The sequence below is a fragment of the Solanum dulcamara genome, chromosome 11 (genome assembly GCF_947179165.1).
Source record: "Solanum dulcamara chromosome 11, daSolDulc1.2, whole genome shotgun sequence".
Taxonomy (NCBI): domain Eukaryota; kingdom Viridiplantae; phylum Streptophyta; class Magnoliopsida; order Solanales; family Solanaceae; genus Solanum; species Solanum dulcamara.
Genome location: NC_077247.1, coordinates 9,491,228 through 9,505,048, shown reverse-complemented (window position 1 = coordinate 9,505,048; position 13,821 = coordinate 9,491,228).

The window sequence follows — 13,821 nt, the reverse complement described above, 5'->3', positions numbered from 1 at the left end:
ACTAAAATATTTTTAATACAATAATATATTTTAGCACTATTAATAAGAGAAAAAATAAATAAGAATTATAATACATTTTGAAATCAATATATGATACATATTATATTCATCTTTCAACGTATGTGGTGAATATATAATTAAAATATTTTTAATACAAATATATTATAAGTTTTATATGTGAATTTCAAATATTTTGGTACTATTTAAATTAATTTTAAATTAGAATAACTAATTATTATTTTTAAAAGAGAGATAGAGAGAGAGAGAGAGAGAGAGAGAGAGAGAGAGAAAATGAACAAAAAAAGGAGGAGAGACAGAAGTAGAAAGAGAAAGAGGGGGGGTAATGGAATAATTTTAGTTATTAATTAAGATAAATATATTTTAGACTGTAATAAAAAAAGATACCCTAAAATGGGTAATTATTAATCTAAAAGAATTCATTTACTTAAAAATTCCATAAATAATCTAGTCCTTGTTTCTACTATTAATTTAATTATTTTTAAAAAAACCTATATAACGTTTGATTTGTAGCATAACACTTTACATTACTAACTTATATATGTATAATGAATAAATTAATTATTTCATTTATGATATAAAACTCTACACGATTAATGTGAGATAAAATTGCTCATTGGGCTAGATAGATAATGGTATCCCACCCTTCTCAAAGAAAACATCCCACACATCAGCGGAGAGAGAGCATTATGTATGTGTTCAGATGCACCAAATAATTTTATTTAGATCTTGTATTTCTATTAGAAAATCTATTTAATATGTATAAATATTTAATTGTGAATCTAAAACTATGACACTACAGATTCAATGACAAATTAAGAATGAAATTTTAACTTTTATGCTCTCACGTCATAAGATTATGTCTCAAAAGTAATGAAAAAAGAATTGTTAAACAAAAATGTCTTGAAATAAGGGATTCATGCATAATAGTATAATATTGGGGAATTTTCAAATATGGCAAACCTTTAAGCATATAGTTTCTCTAATTATTTATAATGGCAAACATAAATTTGCCATTATACAAATGTTGTAGCGAATTATACAAGAGCCAAAGCGAATTATACAAATGTTATACCCATGAATTATTTGTATACCGAAATATACAAACACTGGCATATATGTGTATTTATATATCTGACAAGCGAGATTGAGAGAGATAAGGAGAGAGACAAGCGAGATCGAGAGAGGGAGGATAAAGGCGAGCTAGAGGCGAATTGTATATATATATCTGTTGAATTATAAATGTATATTATAAAAAATTTGTATATATGTAACTGGTATACATATGTATTTGTATATCTGGCAGCGAGATTGAGAGAAAGGAGGAGAGAGGCGAGCAAAATCGAGAGAGGGAGAAGAGAGGCGAGCGAGATTCACAGAGGCGAACTATATATGTATATTTGTCAGAAAAATTGTATAATAGTAACTGATATACATATATATTGTATATCTGGAAGCAAGATTTGCCATACTACGTAAATATATTTGCTGCGAGCCATAATTATTTTAAACTATACCCTAAATGCGTAATATAGTAGTAAGGTTTGCCATACCGCATAATTTTCCCTATAACATTCCCTAAATAATTACTTATTGTATAATATTATTATACCTTAAAATATCAAGCTCTAAACATAGATTTCTCACGATTTAAAAAACATTAATTTGTGAGTTAAGATATGACAATAATTATTCTTTTTTATGAAATAAATGTATAAATACAACATTTTTCATATAGTCTCTTATCACGACCCGAATTTGGGTGTGATGGCACTTGTCCTTTCCCACCAGACAAGTCAGCCTAAAATCTAATATTTCGATAAATGAAGCAGAAACAGTCTAAATAAGTAAATAATAAACAAAAGCAGAAGTCTGTCAATTTAAATACTCCAAAAGATTGGTTGTCACATTTACAAGCCGCTAAAGAGAACAAAACTGAAATGAAATACAAGTCTCAATATGTATTCAACTCTCAAATAGAGTAAAGCATTAAAGTACACGAAATCTGAGAGTATGTTGAATGCCAATAGCAACCTCTCCCAAAAATCCTGGAAGCCTCGAATGATCAGAAGGAGATAGCAATCAAAGTCCAGGCTCAGAACCTACACAAGTGTAGAAGCAAGGGTGAGAACCAAACAATGCGGTACCCAGCAAGCTAACCAGAAAAACTAAGTAAATCTAATAAAATACACGAACTCCTTTTCCAACCCAACCAAACCTCCAGACTACAACCTGTATAGAAATCAGCTCAACCTAACAGTTCATACTATATAGTTCAATAAGGTTAAGATCACAGCTCAATATCACAAGATATATCGTACAAATACTCGTAAGTCACTAATAGACATCAAACTGCCAATACAGATATATAAAATATATATATGCACATTCAATGATCATGCATGAGTGCAATTGCCGGCAAAGACCTCGGCATAACAAACTCTGACCGAAAATGACCTTGGTATCATAATCACTGACAGGAAATGACCTCGGTCCCATAACCTTACCAAAAATGACCTCGATAATATAATTCCGTTAGAAATGACCTCGATCTATCAATCTTTCATCGAAAATAACCTCGTCCATATCATATCTCTGGCCGAAAATGACCTCAGTCTCACAATTATATACCTCTCATCATAGTTTTTCACAACCAATGCAATCAACATGCTCACACGAGTAATGAGGAATAATCAATTTAGACAAACTGCAATCATAATTAGACTATCAAGTATTTCATCAAATACACAGATATCTAGATTACGACTTGTAATATTCAATACTCAACAATATCACACATTATCTTTTATTAACCACGTCAATTCATTTTAGATTAGTTCACATCACAGTTAAAAAAGTAACCTCATCCCCATTACGCCCAACACATATACAATAGGATATTCGAAAATTCTAAGAGATTCATAGAGTTTTAAGAGTCTACTTGCCTTAACTAATACGTGATCGATCAATCCATGTGAGCCTTTCCCTTTCGAATGCACTCCAAATCACCATAATCTATGCAAATTCGATTCCGAAAATGAGAAGAAAATTCCAAAAACTTTTACATGAACTACCTACTCAAGGTATTTGAAATTTACTAGCGAAAATGGAAGTAGATTTAGACTTAAAATGAGCTCACAATCTTCAAAACATTGAAACTAATCAAGTTTTGGAAAACCCAATTTCTCCATCTCAAAAACCTCAATTTCATGCTAGAAATCCAAAATAATCAATGGGTAATGGTAGAAATGAGTCAAAACAACTTACCCGCGAAGTTTTCATGAGAAATCTTCTTCAAAAATTATCCATACCGAGCTCTAAGTTTAAAAATGGAGTTAAAATGATCTTTCTTGTCTTTTTGAAGGAAACACTGTTTCAGGGGTTTATAACCCTTTGCGATCGCGATGACAAATTCTCGCGATCGCGGAGAGTTAACAGGTAAACTTCATTAAAGTGACCCTCGCGAACGCGACTAGCTTCATGTGATCGCGAAGAATTGAATGGGTCAACCACGCGATCACGACCAATACTCTTTGTGATCACGAAGAGATTTGCGTCAGGCACCAGAACAATGCAAAACCAAAAATTAGTTCAAGTCTCAAAATCTCTGAATGACCCTCGAGATTCGATCGGAATCCCGTATACACAAACCATATATGCAGCCTACTAAATTCGACATTTCGAACTCAACGAAACCATTGAAATTCGATTTCGAGGTCTCCTTGACTAGAAAACCAAAAAGTGGTAACAAAACCAACTTTATGCGTCAAATAACCAAAACACCCTTGGAGATCTGAAAAATACACAGAAATTCTTCCTAGGTCTAAATTCAACCTCCGAATCTAACAGAGTCGTCGAAATTCAAGTTCGAACATCCAATCCCAAAATATTGACCAAAGTCAAACATATGGCGAAAAACTCAAATATTTCAATTTAACTCCTCAAACCCACGATGTGACCCCAAATTTGATTCCGTCAACTCTCTTAGACCAATTTTAATATTTTAAAACTAATGGAATCAACGGAATTCTATTTCGAAACTCAAAACTCTAAATGATCTCAAATACAACTTTTGAGTCATTCTAAACCTCTAAAACTCAAAGTTTACCAAAACTCTCAACTTTTCAAGAAAAACTACGAAACCGATATCAGATATCAATCAAATATGACTCGAGGAAACTATAGGAAGGGTAAAACAGTCTTTTTACAAAAATTTCCCAAAATAACCTTCAGGGTCATTACATCATCTCATTACATCATCCACCACTAGAAACCATGTTCGTCCTTGAACATAAAGTAAAAAAAGGTACCTGAAGCCTCAAAAAGCTGTGGATATAGGGTCTGCATGTCGTCCTCCGACTCCCAAGTCGCCTCTCCGACTAAGAAGTGCCTCCACTATACCTTCACTGAAGCTATCTCCTTGGTCCTAAGCTTACGAACTTGTCTATAAAGTATGGCTATGGGCTCTTTCTCAAAAGTCAAATCTGTACCCAACTCTACCGTGTCAAGAGATAATACATGAGACTCATCTGGCACATACTTCTGGAGCATGGAAATAGAAACACAAGATGTACCACTGATAAGTTAGGTGGCAAATCCAATCTGTAAGCCACCTCTCCAACTCGCCCCAAAATCTCAAATGGACCAATAAACCGAGGGCTAAACTTGCCTTTTTTTTCGAAGCACATCACGCCCTTCATGGACAACACTCGGAGCCAAACATGGTCACCCTCCATGAACTCCAATGGTCGAACCCTTCTATCCGCACAACTCTTTTGCCTACTCTGGGTTGTCAAGGGCCTACCTTGGATAATCTGAACCTGCTCTATGGCATCTCTAAGCAAGTCCGTATGTAAAGAGTCCATCTTAGCTGAATCGAACTACCTAATAGGAGATCGACACTGCCTACCATACAAAGCCTTGAATAGGGCCAACTGAATGCTGAAATGATAATTATTGTCGTAGGAAAACTCTACTAAGGGCAAATATTGATCTCACCTATCACCAAAATCAATAACACAAGCTCAGAGCATATCTTCCAACACCTGAATCGTCCGCTCGGACTAGTCATTAGTCTGTGGGTGAAAAGTTGTACTCATATCAAGCCTAGTGCCCAGGCCCTCCTGTAAAGCCTGCCAAAAGTGCAAAGTAAACACTGAACACCGATACGAAACAATGGATATTGGAACTTCATGAAGCTGAACGATCTGACTGATATATAACTAAGCTAGTCTGTCAACCATGTACTTCACCTTAACTGGAATAAAATTAGCAGACTTGGTCAGTCTGTCGACCACCACCTATATAGAATCATAACCAGCCATGGTGGGAGGCAAATCTACAGCAAAGTCCATGGTGATCCTCTCCCACTTCCAAGTAGGAATGGGTATCCTCTAACTCACACCTCTAGGATGCTGGTGCTTACATTTGACCTGTTAATACGTCAAATACTTAGACATAAACTCTGCGATGTCCCTCTTCATCCCATACCACCAATAATACAGGCTAAGGTCATTATACATCTTTCCCCACTCGGATGAATAGAATATCGAGAATATTGAGCCTTCTCTAGTATCAATCTGATCAAGTTTCCCACCTTGGGCATACAAATCCGACCCCTAATCCTCAAGACACCCTTTGAATCAAGTCTAGCCTACTCGTCTTCACCGCTCAAGACCTTGTCTTGGATGAGACAAAGTTTTTCATCATCAAACTGCCTTTCCTAAATCTATTCAACTAAGGAAGAGCGGGCCTCAATAAAAGTAATAAATCCTCTACTCTCCTCGAAACTCGCAATTGAAAAAAGTTGTTGCCTAACCTCTAAACATCTCTAGCCAAGGGTTTCCTGTCAACACTAATCATTGCGAGACTCCCCATACAAGGAGCTTTCTTACTCAAAGCATCAACCACTACATTGGCCTTCGTGGGGTGATACAAGATAGTCATGTCATAGTTCTTCAGTAGCTCAAGCCATCTACGTTGTCTCAAATTTAGATCCCTCTAATTGAAGATGTATTGAAGACTCTGATGATCAGTAAATTCACAATGCATACCATATAAGTAATGACGTCATAGCTTCAACACAAAGACCACCATCACTAACTCTAGATCATGGGTAGGGTAGTCTTCTCATGCGCCTTCAATTATCTAGACGCATAGGCAACTACCTTTCCTTTCTGCATCAAAACTCCCCCCAAACCGACACCTGAAGTATCACAATACATGGAGAAGTCCACACCCTCCTTGGGAAAGGTCAAAACAGGAGCTAAAGTCAACAAGATCTTATGCTTTTGGAAGCTCGCCTCACACTTATCAGACCAATGAAAGTCTATCGCCTTTTGAGTCATTCTAGTCAATGGGGCTGTAATAGTAGAGAATCCCTGCACAAAGCGTCGGCAATATCCAACCAAACTTACAAAACTTTGAATCTCAATGGGGGAAGTAGGCCTAGTCCAACCTCTAACTGTCTCAATCTTGGCCAGATCCACCCTAATACCCTCCTTGGACACCACATGCCCTAGAAATGCCACGGAATCAAGACAAAATTCACATTTGGAGAACTTGGCATACAACTTTGCTCCCTCAACTTCTAAAGCCCCAATCTCAAATGACTAGAATGATCCTCCTCTATCTAGGAGTACACTAAGATATCATCAATGAAAATAATCACAAAGGAGTCTAGATACGGCCTAAACACCCCATTCATCAACTCCATGAACGTTGTTGGGGCATTGGTCAGCCCAAATGACATAACTAAAAACTCATAATGGTTGTAACAAGTCTAGAAAGCAGTCTTAGGAATATCTGATGGTCTAATTCTCAACTGATGATTCCCGAATCTCAAATCTATCTTGGAGAACAAGGCCGCTCCTTAAAGCTGATCAAATAAATCATCAATACGATAAAGAGGATATTTTTTCTTAACTATCACCTTGTTCAACTGTCTATAATCGATGCACATCCTTATAGACCCATCCTTCTTCTTCACAAACAGAACTGATTCACCTCAAGATGACACACTAGGGTGAATAAACCCCTTACTCAACAGATCCTGTAATTGGTCTTTTAACTCTATCGGAGCCATGCGATAAGGTGGAATAGAGATGAGTTTAGTGCTCAGCTCCAAGTCAATAGCAAAGTCAATATCCCTATCCGGAGGAACTCTTGAAAAATTAGTAGAAAACACATTGGCGAACTCCTTAACTATGGGAATAGACTCCATGGGAGGTACCTCAGTACTAGTGTCCCAAATAAAAGCCAAATAGGACATACACCCTCTATCAATCAATCTATGGGAATGCATATAGAAGATGACCTTACTAGGATAGGAACCACTAGTGCCCTTCCACTCGATCCTCAAAACACCCGGTATCCTAAAGTCATAGTCTTAGCATAACAATCAAGAATAGCACGATAAGGAGAAAACCAATTCATGCCGAATATCACATCAAAGTCTACTATTCCAAGTATAATCATGTCTACCCAAGTATCATACCCAGCTAAAGAAACAAGACAAGATCGATACACTTGATCCACCACTAAGGGCTCACCCATGGGTGTAGAGACATGTACAGGCACGGGCATGCGATCATAAGTCAAATCAAGTCCAGATGAAAAATAGGTAGATACATAGGATAATGTAGATCTAGGATCGAATAACACATATGTAGGTCGATGGCAAATTGGGCCAATACCTGTAATGACCACATCAGAAGCCTCAGCCTCGGGTCTCCCCAAAAAAGCATAGCACTGAGCTTATCTACCACCACATGCCTAAACCGTACCCCTACCTCAGGAACCATAACACTACCACCTCTACCTGTCTGAGCTCTACCCTGACCTCTAGCCGGAGGCACCGAATCTCTCTCTAGAGCTGCTAAATACATGTGTTGAGGCCCTAAATGAGTTTGTAATAGGCATTGGCACATCAAATGACTCGGCTATCCATAGCTAAAACATGACCTTGGGATAGAAGACTATTGTGATGACCCTGATGGAATACCATAACCACCTTGGCCCGAACTCTAAGACCCTCAGACTAGCTGCCCACTATTGGTTGTTGGCATAGAAGCATGAACAGGCCTCTAGCACTGAAACTGACTGCCGCCCATATATGAACCTCTACCTTCAGAAGAGGTACCTAAAAATTGACCACTAATATGGGTCCTCTTAGAGTCCCTAAACTCATTTCTAACCATCAATTCTGCCTCTTTGGCGGTGCTCACAATGGTCTAGAAAGAAGCCCCCCCATGGGCTGATCTGAACATATAAGATCGAATAGAGAAGGTCAAACCCTTCACAAACCAGCGGACTCTCTCCGCATCATCTGGGATCAATACTGTAGCATGCCTCAACAACTAGCAAAAATGAGTCACATACTCAGAAACTAACATTCCACCCTGAGTTAAACTCTCAAATCTCAGTCTACTCTCCTCCCATACGCTCCATGGGATAAAGCGATCCTCAAAAGCACTAGAAAAAACTCCCCACTCAATTGGAGGAGATCCAACTGGTCTAGACCTTATGAAAGTCCTCTACTACTCCCTGGATGACCCACAGAGCTGGAGTACAACAAATCAAACACCCCGAGCATTAGCCATGCTTATTGCCTCCAATATCTCACGACACAATATCAAAAACTCATGTGTATCCTCGCTCTTACCCTTAGAACTAAAATAGTTTTATCTTCTGAAGCCTTTCATAGCACTGCTGATCCGCTATAGTCATAACCATATCTGGAGCAACCTGCACACTAATAGTTGGTGCGGGAACCAATGGTGGCTGGCCCACCTAATCCTGAACCACTAGGACCTAATATTGCTTTGGAGTCTGTACTCCAATCCTAGTCTATAAATCTTGTGGCGTGCCTGCAGCACCCTGAGTGAAACTCTACAATATACCCAACATCCTCAATAAGGTCTCCTAAAGCAACGGTGGTGCGGGCTCTAAAGGAACCTGGTCCTCAATAATCTCAACTTGCGGCTCTAGAGAGGTCTTTCTAGCATGACCTCAAGTAGGTGCCACTCCTTGGGCACGACCTCTATCTGCAACCGCTCCACGACTTCGGCCTCTCACTCAGCCCCTACCTCTACCCCTAGCTGGGGTCTCAATAATTGTTTCGAGAACTGCCTCCCCTCTAACAATAGACATAGATCTGGTCCTTGGCATCTATCAAAATAACATGTCACACTCAGCACTAGCGATAATGACTTGGCACGATAAGAAAGAATGAATAAAGGAAGTTTTCTAACAATTCTTCACATCTTCTCAAAAATAAGTATAGACATCTCTGTACTGATCCTCGAGACTCTACTTAGTGAGAACTATGAACCTGGGGCTCTGATACCAATTTGTCACGACCCGAATTCAGGTGTGATGGCACATGTCCTTTTCTATCGGACAAGTCAGCCTAAATCTCAATATTTTGATAAATAAAGCAGAAATAATCTAAATAAGTAAATAATAAACAAAAGCGGAAGTCTATCAACTTAAATACCCCCAAAGATTGGTTGTCACATTTACAAACCGCTAAAGAGAACAAAAGCGAAATGAAATAAAAGTCTCAATATGTCTTCAACTCTCAAGTAGAGTAAAGCATAAAAGCACAAAAAATCTAAGAATATGTTAAATGCCAATAGCTACCTCTCCCAAAAATCCTGGAAGCCTCAAATAATCAGAAGGAGATGGTGATCGAAGTCTAGTCTCAGAACCTGAACAAGTGTAGAAGCAAAGGTGAGTATCAAATAATGCGGTACCCAGCAAGCTAACCAGAAAAACTAAGTAAATCTAATAGAATACATGAACTCCTTTTCCAACCCAACTAAACCTCCAGACTACAACCTGCATAGAAATCAGCCCAACCTAACAGTTCATACTATATAGTTTGATAAGGTTAAGATCACAGCTCAATATCACAGAATATTTTATACAAATACTCACAAGTCACAGATAAACATCAAACTATCAACACAGATATGCAGAATATGATGCACATTCAATGATCATGCATGTGTGCAATTACCGGCAAAGACCTCGGCATAACAAACTCTAATTGGAAATGACATCGGTCTCATAATCTCTAATCGGAAATAACCTCAGTCCCATAACCTCACCGTAAATGACCTCGGCTATATAATCTCTTCAAAAATGATCTCGACAATGTAATCCCATTGGAAATGACCTCGGCAATATAATCCAACAGGAAATAACCTCGGTAATATAATCCTGCCTGATATGACCTCGATAATATAATCCCGTCGGAAATGACCTCGACCATGTTATATCTCTGATCGAAAATGACCTCGATCTCACAATCATATACCTCTCATCACAATGTTTTAGAACCTATGCAAACAACATGCTCACACGAGTAATAAAGAATCATCAATTTAGACAAACTGCAATCACAATTAGACTATCAAGTATTTCATCAAATACACATAAATATCTAGATTACGGCATATAATATACAATACTCAATAATATCACACATCATCTTTTATTAAACCGTCAATTCATTTTAGCTTAGTTTATATCATAATTAAACGTGTAACCTAATCCCCATTACACCCCAACACATATACAATAGGATATTCGGGAATTCTAAGAGATTCACGATATTTTAAGAGTCCACTTGCCTAAGACAATATGTGATCGATCAATCCATGTGAGTCGTTTCCTTTTGAGTGCACTCCAAATCAACACAATCTATGCAAATTCAAATTTCTAATCAAAATACGGAACCAACAATATCCAAATCGTGATTTGAAAATCAAGCCGAAACTTACCTGAAATGTCTGAAAAAACCCGATTCCAAAAATGAGCAAAAAATTCCAATTTTTTTTACTGAACTACCTCCTTAAGGTATTTGGAATTTACTAGCAAAACCAGAAGTGGGTTTGAACTTAAAACGAGCTCACAATCCTCAAAACATTAAAACTAATCAAGTTCTTGAAAACCCCAAGTTCTCCATTTCAAAAACCTCAATTTCATGCTAGAAATTCGAAATAATCAATGGGTAATGGTAAAAATGAGTCAAAACAACTTACCCACGAAGTTTCCATGAGAAAATCTTCTCTAAAAATCGTCCTTAGCGAGCTCCAACTTCAAAAATGGAGTAAAAATGACCTTTTCCATCTTTTTGGAGAAAACACTGTTTCAGGGGTTTATAACCCTTCGCGATCGCGATGAACAAATCTCGCGATCGCGGATAGTCAAGAAGGTCAACTTCATTAAAGTGACCCTCGCGATCTTGACTAGCTTCATGCAATCGCGAAGCACTGAGTGGGTCAACCACGCGATCGCGACCAACACTCTTCGCGATCGCGAAGAGTTTTGCGTTAGGCACCAGAACATAATAAATCCAGAAATTAGTTCAAGTCTCAAAATCTCCGAATGACCCTCGAATTTGATCGGAATCCCATATACACAAACCATATATGCTACCCTACTAAACTCAATATTCCGGACTCAACAGAATAATCAAAATTGGAGTTTGAGGCCTCCTTGACTCAAAAACCAAAAAATCACAACTAAACCAACTTTATGCCTCAAATGACCAAATCGACATCGTAGCTTCTAAAAAAAATACACACGAACTCTTCCTGTGCCTAAAATCACCCTCCGAATCTAATGGATAGTCGAAATTCAATTTTGAGAATCCGATCCCCAAATATTGACCAAAGTTAAACCTATGGCCAAAAACTCAAATATTTCCAACTTAACTCCTCAAATCCACGATATGACCCCAAATGTGAGTCCGTTAACTCTCCTAGACCAATTTCAACGTTTTGGAGCCAATAAAATAGACGGAATTCTGTTCCGAGACTCGAAACTTTGAATGACCTCAAATACCACTTTTGAGTCATTCTACACCTTTAAAACTCAAGGTTTACAAAAAATCTCAACTTTTCAAGAAAACTACGAAATCGACATCAGATATCAATCAAATATGACTCAAAAAAACTACCGAGAGGGATAAAGTAGTCTTTTTATGAAAATTTTCAAAAATGACCTTCAGGATTATTACATCTCTAAAGTGTCATATGTCTTTTGAAGGAGTTTATAATGCAAGACCAAAAGTAAAGATAAAAAAAGACCCAAAAGAAAAGAAAAAAAAAACATTTTAGAGACAATTGGAGCAAAGCCCATTTTTAAATGAAGGGGAGCCCATTTGCCACCTACCAAAAAATGACAGGTCTTACGCCACATAGTTGAATCTCGACTGTCTATTTCAATCTAACAGCTCATATTTGAAATGGGCCTGAGCAGACTTTGACTTCCTCCCTCCACCGGTTTTATTGTTGGCAGGTCCTCTATTGGTCAAATTCAATATGATAGTAATTTCATTGCAAATTTATTTTTCCTCTTGTCAATATTGCCCTCCAATTTGTGTTTTACTTTTATTTTTTCTTAAATCAAGAACCACTATAAATATTTTAGTCGACAAACATAAGAAGTTATTATAGAAAAAATAAATAAATTGCTACATTTTTCATTTTCTTATGTAACCTTAGCTTGAACTTCTTCGAGTAAAACAATTTAATATGAAAAGTTTTTTTGGTGAAAAATGGAAAAACAATAAATTTTAGCTAATTAATGAATGATATGTAATCCACTTATAGTCTAATGTATACGCTAAATAGACTTTACCTAAATTCCATAGTGAAAAAACCCAATTACAATATATTTTTTATTTTTCTTAAATTACCCGATTTCTCTTTTTCTTCTATATTTCTGATACATTCATTATTTTGTTGATACATGAGATTTTGGGCGTAGAATAATTAATGATGTTGAGTTATCTATGGATAGGAACGTAATTTAAGTTAGGATTGGTTGTTTCAATAAATTACCATGCTAATTAAGGAAAATAATCCTTAAAATAATATAACAGTTATGAAGAGGAAGAAAAACTCAAAAAATAGAGCATAACTTCGAACAAAAAATTCAATTTTCATCAAGTGAATCGAGATGAATATCGCGATACTACTAAGACATTCTGGAGTTTGACAATCTGAGATGAAGCACTAAAGCTTGATACATGAGAATCTGATACATAAAGAAGATGTGTCAGAAATATTAAAGCTTGATAAATGAGAATCTGTTATAAAAACAAAATATATCAGAATCATTAAAGTTTGATACATGAGAATATGATACAAAAACAAGATGTATCAGAAGCAGTATAGCTTGATACATGAGAATCTGATACATAAACAAAATGTATCAGAAGCAAACAAGTTTTGATATATGAGAATATGATACAAAACAAGATGCATCAGAAGCAGTAAGACTTGATAAATGAGAATCTGATACATAAACAAGATGTATCAGAAGCAGTCAAGTTTGATACATGAGAATATGATACATAAACTTTCATCTTATATTCGAGTTTAATACATGAGAAAAACTTAAAAGTCTACTAAATTATTGAATAGCCCAAAAAAATGTTTACTATTGGTGCAAAAACATAATTGTACATTCTTCTACTATAAAATTCAAAAAAAAAACTACTCGACGTCCATCAGTTTACCTTGACTAGGAGAGATGAAATCTCTCTTAAATTTTTTTGGATCGTCATTTTCGCTAACATAACCATCCTTGGCCTTCCGACAACCATAAATCCACAATAGTGCGGCATATCTTGAACGGAAGAATTCAGCATGTATTCCAGTAGTTGAAATAGAAATTCCATCACTAAGATATTCAGCAGAAATAGCCAAGAAAATACCACAATCCCTGCAAAAATATATCAGAAGCATTGACATGGAAAATGATTAAATACAACTTGAACTTGATACA